Source organism: Cetorhinus maximus, chromosome 12 (assembly GCF_964194155.1).
Source record: "Cetorhinus maximus chromosome 12, sCetMax3.hap1.1, whole genome shotgun sequence".
Classification (NCBI taxonomy): domain Eukaryota; kingdom Metazoa; phylum Chordata; class Chondrichthyes; order Lamniformes; family Cetorhinidae; genus Cetorhinus; species Cetorhinus maximus.
In genome coordinates this window covers 99,722,656-99,730,222 of record NC_135890.1, presented here as the reverse complement: position 1 = coordinate 99,730,222, position 7,567 = coordinate 99,722,656, and the positions used below count along the sequence as shown (strand labels likewise).

General features: G+C 43.8%; 1 long non-coding RNA gene across 1 annotated transcript in view; it reads left to right on the top strand.

Annotated features, from left to right (window-relative positions):
• The first annotated feature begins 841 nt into the window (after window positions 1-841).
• Window positions 842-7,567, top strand: part of LOC144687128 (uncharacterized) — a 62,070-nt gene continuing 55,344 nt past the window's right edge. The window contains exon 1 of the long non-coding RNA XR_013578072.1: window positions 842-909. This is a non-coding gene — a long non-coding RNA (uncharacterized LOC144687128). The remainder of the gene's footprint in view (window positions 910-7,567) is intronic.

Genomic DNA, 7,567 nt, shown 5'->3' with positions numbered 1-7,567 from the left:
TGTTCTCAAACAGGGACTGAACACAGGACACGTGACCTGCACACAACTTCATGTCATCACATATTGAGAAAACAAGCTTATTGACAAAACCAGTGGTATCATATTTCAAGATCACCCCTTCAAATGGCAAGGAGCACAAGAATGTCAATTCTGGTTTTTTTTCTGAAGTAGACTGGTTAAATGCGACAGTCCATCTTTTACCCAAGACCTCCACACTTCATGCACCATGATAAGATTGTTCATGCATCGAAAAATCATTTTAAAAGTGGCTAGCTATTGCAATGGTCATAGTGCTAGCCTTTCACCTCTGGACAATTCGACCTGAAATATTCTGAAAGGATAGAAGTGCGATTTTTCCATTGGAAATCGGCCAATTTTGTTGGCTTGACTGCCTCCTCTGTTTTCTGTTTATGGTCAGAAAAACTGCTTCAAAAGCTGGTTAAGGGCTCGATGAGATGATTTTGCACAATCTTAGGTGAGTTGCTTCTGAGTGGAATTTCATAGCACAGAAGCTTGCATAATTTGCTATTAATTGGCATTAAATGGACAGCTTTCCTCTGCATGGTTACAAAGATGGCTGGTGTGGGAAATGGAAATGCCACAAAGCTATTGTGGAGAGACTCCTAAGGATTGAAATTGCTATGCATTGTGCCTGCTTTTCAAGTGTAAAATGGGTACAGCACAACAAATTTACCAGTGGGGTGCTTAGGCCAATTAGCTAAAATTATCAGGCCCTTTTTTTAGGTGTCCCGGGTGGCCAGCTAAAACAGTCATCACGCACCTTTCATAGGTTAATAAGGGGTTTAACGACCCCTCTGAGAAATTTCTTTGCAATGTCCAAGGAACTGCCTGCTGTACTCAGCGTTCTCCAGCACCCACTGCGGCCAAAGCAATGACTATCACCAACAGGTAAATCTAAATGTTAAAAATAATTATGAGGCATTTCTGTGGAGCCAAGAGAAGAGCAGACATGCTGTCTTGATTCCACAGCCATCGTGGTTGCTCCTCACCACCCCAGTTGACGCTCCAAACACCCTCCCCCACTCCCCACCATCCACTGAGATTTCCCTTTGGGCTGCTGTCCGTGTGGTACGTGACTCAACATTCATCACAGCCACTGCCTGTGGAGGTTGACCGGTGTCAGAAGCAGGATAACCGACCATCCCATATTTTAGGATCATCTTGTAATTTTCCATTTTGTCTTGTGGGCTTCCCCGGATGCCATTTGTCCCAATCTTTCCGGGCAGCGATGGGTACACTGCTCAGAGTCTCTGCTTGCCGCTGCCCAAGCATCTTTGGTGTCTGCACATGCACATTGTGCTTCTGAACATATGCAGCCCACTCAGTCCACTGCCCAGTCAGCCACAAGGAGCAGGAGAACTCTGGCCAGCGCTCTGCTCTAACTGAAGATGTTTGGCAGGTGGGTGCCTGGGGTGGGTGGTGTGGGGAGCGCCTGGCAGCAGGACCGAGAGGGGCATCCGGCAGACCTGATGGGGGGGGGAGTGTTGGGTGATGGAGGGAGAGGGAGAGGGGCATCTGAGTATGGCTGTGAGGGGGAGGTGAGTTGGGCAATGGCGCGCGTGTGTGTGTGCGTGTGTGTTGGGGAGCACCTGCAGAACAGCGAGACAGCAGCATGCACAGTGTCAACGGGGTCAAGGAGGCAGGCTGTAAATAAAGTATTTTAAATGTGGTATGTGCCGAGGGCATAGATTTTTTATTTGGGCAACCCTTTTGGGCTGTGTACACTCACCTTGAAACTCCTTCCCCCTCTGCCTCAGGTCTCCAGTATCCCCAAACACCTACCTGCCCCCACCAATCCAGACCTCCTGACTCACCAGCCAGCCCCCCTCCCTGATCCTCTGGGTTTGTCAGCAGCCCACACCGTCCTCTGCTTTTGCCATCACACCTCCCTCCCCTGGTCCTCCGGTCTTGTCAGCACCCAGCCCCTGTTCATTGCCGAAGTATCACTTTTTTTCCTTCAGAGTTGGTCACCTTTGTCAGGATGCTTGGGCCTACAAGTTGACTCCCAAATTATCGCTGCTGGTCATGGGCCCAAAGAACGGGCCAGAACCAATTTCTACCCATTGGAGTCTCATGAATTTCGACCGTCAAGGCCTCTATTGGGTGTGCAGAGAAAATCTTATGTTGCATATGATTTGTCTTGTACATGACCCTGGTCTTCTTGATGCTGATATTTGGAAGCATTAGTGTTTGCCACATTGATAAGTACAAGAAAACCTCAGAACTTTTAAAAAGTGCAACAAATAGTCATATTGTTTGACTGCTTCCTGGACATACAAGCTTGATTGAGGACAGTCAGGCTCAGTTGAGCACATCTCCTTGTAATGCCCAACAGGGAACTGTGCCAAACACTGTCCTTAGGTTTTAATGAAAACAGAGAGTTCTTGGTTACTGTTTGAATGCAAGCAACAATTTTTAGAAACTGAGGAAAATACTGTGGTGATTTAATCGGTGAGAGAAACTGTTATTTATTTGTAACCATGATCTGCATGCATTGGGAATGGAAGAAAGACTAAAGGTGTCACCTTTCAGAAACATTTTGCTGCCTTCAATGGTAACAGAAGTGACTGGCAGTTTGAAACAATACCCAAAGCTGAAGGTTGATGGGATTACTAGTCAATCAAACTCCAATTTACAATCTGAGAGGCAGTGCTTTTTCCTAAAGTACAAAAGTTGGCATCAGTGTTCATTTACCTTTACACTATTTTTGCTCCATTTTAGTGTTGATTAACTCATCACCTTATGACACTAGCCACACCTACAATTGAGCTGATTTGGTTAACTACAGGCATCAGTAGAAGTATAATAGAAATTAATAGCAAAAACAAAACTTGCTTTGATCCTATATGAAGGCCTGCTTCTAATTTAGAAAATACTTTATTGTTCCTACATATGGTTAACACTGATGGTAAACATGCAGTATTGTGGTTACTGATGTTTAGTAGTGTGTCATTTGATGAAGAGGACCTTACAATCAAGAGATAACTTTAGAACGGAACATTATTTGTTTCAACTGAGTTTTCCAATAAAACAATGAATTATGCAGGTTTAAACATGTTATCATTTAAATGTCTTAATCGAGAAATGATTACTGCACATAGAATAGTTTTTTCTTGCTTAGATTATGCCTCGTTTCTGTGATCAGTTCCAACAGAGTTTGATGTAATAAGGTCATTGAAAGGGAAGTGGGTTTTTCTACATCCTAAAGATGCATGTGCATTGTTGAGTGTTTATACCAATATAAATATAATACCAATACGCAAGCAAAACGCATTTCCTCTTGTTACTTCCCATCACAAGTGTCCCTGGGTTACATACCTTCTGTTTTTAGTAGAGGAGAGCTCCGAGGGCACTCTTAATAATACTCTTGGCTGGTGATCAGAAGCTACACAACTATAGACAATCCTTTCTCACCTGCTAGTTTGTTGGATTTTTTTGGTCAGATATCGAGCTGAACTGAGACACTGATAGAATAACATCCTGCCATTCCACTTCTTATTCATTAATACTGTAACATCTGTTACATCTTACTCAGGAGGCCATTCAGCCCTTTTAACGTCAGTTCATTATTCGCCTAAATTGTTAGGTTTTAAAGGCAGCATTGAGGTTAGGGAGGGGCGGGTAAAAGCTCAAGAAGGTTTTTGAAAATTGAATAAATGTTTAAGAATGTAAATGTAGATGGTTTAGAAATTTTACTTTGTTTTAAATTAAAGGCAACAATAAAGTCTGTTCCAAGAGTTAATTCAAATAGTCTAAGGGCGGGATATTCCGTGCCCCCCCCACCGCTGGGATCTTCCGGTCCCGCTGCAGGTCAATGGACCTCTGGCTGGGGGCAGCCGCCTCACCCACGGTGGGTCCCACCCACAACAGGGCCGGAAAATCCCGGCCTAAGTTTCCGTGCAGAGAAGTGAAGCACAGTATCAGAACCAACAGGGAAAATACTGCATATGCGAGGTTAACTAAAGTTAGGAACTGAAGAACTGACTAAAAGAAGGAGGTTAGGAATGATGGTTCACTGTAGACTCATCCCACAGATGAAGTAAGAACATTAAAGAGAAAGGGCAATGGCCAGCCTGCCACCCACGGAGAGAGTTTAGATGATTTTACATCACCCAAGGGACAGATTCACATGAAGCCAATCAGTGATACATTGAATAAAGACTGACTCTAACCTTGATTACTCAATATTGTAATCTTGGACAATGGATATTTCTTTGTTATACTGTAAATTAAATTGATCTAATTTATGACCGTTACAATTAATTTTTTTATAATGCTTATGATGCATTTCACGAGGCACTGCCTCAGATAATTAACCACTCACTGAGACCTAGGATTGTACCCATGGACTGGAAAGAGGGCCGTGGGCTGCTCATATTTAGAAATGCCGGTCAGTCAGAACCAGGGAAACTATAATCTTGTTTAGTTTAACTTCAGTTCCAAACAAGGTTGCACTGACACATTTTGTAGCATTTTTGTCGTTTCCTTTATTCTGTGGAAGTCTGCAGCTCCCCTGGGGCAGCTGTCTGACATCAGGGAGCTCACCAGAAGCGCTCACCTGCACCCTCAGCTAGGTCAGTGCCCGCCCTCTTCCTGCCCCCAATCCGGCAGCGCTGAGCATTTCTCAGTGCGCGTTGCACGCTGACTGGCCGTTAATTGGCCAGGCAGCGTGAAATCACGGTTGGGGGGCCGTTCATGGCCGGAGGCCCATTTCCCGTCTGCTTCCGGGCCTGCCAATCGCATGTGTCCGACCAATGAAAAATTCAGGCCTAGGTGAGTTAACTGCAAAACCATGAGTTTAATTCTTGTCCAGCATAAAGGCCTTGATTTGGCTGCAATTAGAGTATTACGTTCAAATTTGACCCCGCACACAGTGATGTATATGAGGTCCTGGAAAAGCTCACTAGTTTAAGTGTCTTTACTTATCAGGATAAATTAAGGAACTGGGGATTTTTACACTGGAAACACATCAATTTTGAAAGAATATGAATGAGCTTTTTAAAATACTGATGGAATGAGCTTCTGTCCATTTGGACAGCTTATTACAGCTTTATAGGCAAGGGATAATCTGGGGGTGGCGGGTGTATCAGTACAAATTATGAAAGGATACACTTAGGTTAGATGCTAGGAAGTACTTTACACAGAATCAATCATCTCTGCTTAGGTTGTCAGCATTGTTTGAAGCCTTCAAAAGGTGGCTGGATGTGGGCCTGCAAGTATTTTTTTATTCATTCATGGGATGTGGGCATTGCTAACTAATCCCTAATTACCCTTGTTCAGAGGGCATTTAAGAGTCAGCCACATTCCTGTGGGTCTGGAGTCACGTGTAGACCAGACCAGGTAAGGACGGCAGAGTTCCTTCCCTAAAGGGCGTTAGTGAACCAGATGGTTTTGTGGTCATCATCAGACTTTTAATTCCAGGTATTTTTTTTAAATGGTGGGATTGGAACCCAGGTCCCCAGAGCATTACCCTGGGTCTCTGGAATACTAGTCCAGTGACAGGACCACTACACCACCACCTGCCCCAAAGAAGTGAAAGAAATCTCAAGTTTTCAAAGGTCTGTAAGTTAACAACAACAACTACTTGCATTTATCTAGAACCTTTAATGTACAATGTCCCAAGACGCTTTATCACAGGAGCATTACCATCAAAAATTTGATAAAAAACAAATAAGGCGATATTAAAACTGCTAATCAAAAGCTTGGTCTAAAAGGTAAGTTTTAAGAAACGTTTTAAAGGAGGACAGAGAGTTGAGAGGCAATTCCAGAACTTAGGGCCTCGACACAGGCACCAATAGTGCGGCAACTAAAATCAGGACTCCGGATATTAGTCACTATCTTCTTCTAAAGCTTGCCTTTGGGGAATAGGGAGAACTTTTCTGGAGTGTTTTCCTAAATTAGTCTCAACTTTTTTCATCTCTTTCTGCTTCTCTCAGAACATTGTGACTGGCATGCTGATGGATGGGACAGACCTGACTGTCCAATTGATCTTTTCTTGTCCTTTTCCATCTGTCTCTATGATAATATCAATCAACAGAATTTAAGCTAAGAGTCTGTTTACTTTTGAAAAGATCACAGTGTCAATTTTGTGTATCGTGCTAATCATACAACTGTAGATGTAGTCAAACAGTGTTAGGACAAAACTCAGGTGAGAGTTAATCTGCACCTCATTCAATGGCCAGAATCTTCGGGTCGGTGTGTGGGGGCGGGGCCCACTCGCTGACACGTTCAATGATGCGCGATGATGTCAGGCGTGCGTCCCCACGTCACTGCGCGTCATCCTGATTTTCAGTTCAGCAGGCGCGCATCGGAGTCGGCCCACCGAACTGTCAAAGGCCTATCAAGGCCATTTAAACCTAATAAAAAATACTTAACGGAGCTGCTCGTCTAGCCTTAAGGTTGGCGGACAGGTGTAGAGCCCAGGTGGCCTTCGCATTTATCATGAAACCTCAACCACGGGCGGGATGAGGTTTCATGAAGTGTTTATAAATTGAATAAGAATTTTTGTTAAAGTTCATTGATATGTCCCAGCTCATGTGACACTGTCACATGAGGGGACGTCTTAAAATTTTTTTTTTCTTTTTATTAAAATTTTTGATAATCAAACTAATCTCCCTGAGGCACAGACGCGAAAGAGTGCAGGCCCCGACTCAGCCTCCTTCCCCCGCCCGCACAAGGAGCGCTCAGCGCTTCCAGGTGCACGTCATGCTGGGTGGGCCTTTATTGGCCCGCACACGTAAAATGGCGGCGTGTAGCCGATCACGCACCCACCCACTCCCGCTCTGCCCCCCCACGGAGAGAATATTCTCCCCAGTGTTATATTGTGGCTCTGCTATTGGTGAACCTAGGTTAACTGGGGACTCTAAATATAAGATAGTTTCTAATAAACCTATTAGGAAATTCAGCAAAAATGTTTTTATTCAGAGAGTGGTTAGGATGTGGAACTCACTACCACAAAGAGTAGTTGAGACAAATAGCCCAGATGCATTTAATGAGAAGCTTGATATATACATGAGGGAGGAAGGAATAGGGGGATGTGTTGAAGGGGTTAGATGAAGAAGTATGGGAGGTGTCTCATGTGAAGCATAAACACCAGCATGGACCTGTTAGGCAGAATGGCCTGTTTCTGTGCTGTAAATAATATGTAAAAAATAATCAGTATTCTTTGGACTAATGCAGGACAGTTCAAGGCAACTCATGGGCCACCATATTTGTAACTATAAACACCAATATAAACACTATTCCATTTTCCTGATAAAGTGGGAAACACTCATGTTCGAACCATCAGCTAATACAGATTCCTTTAGTTTAGATTGTTCATATTCTCTGCCTCGACTTTGTGATCTTGTCAACTGGGATTAGCATTTGGCATGCACTTTCCTATTAAACCATATTGTGAGAAAGCAGGCATAAAATTAGTAAAAATACTTAAACAAAAAATACATTTCCTCCACCCAGTTGCAGGCGATAATTTTTACTCTCCTGCCTCCTTTTCCCTGAAGCAGTTCATCCTCATGAGGGGCTCATCTGTAACCTCTCCCAGTTC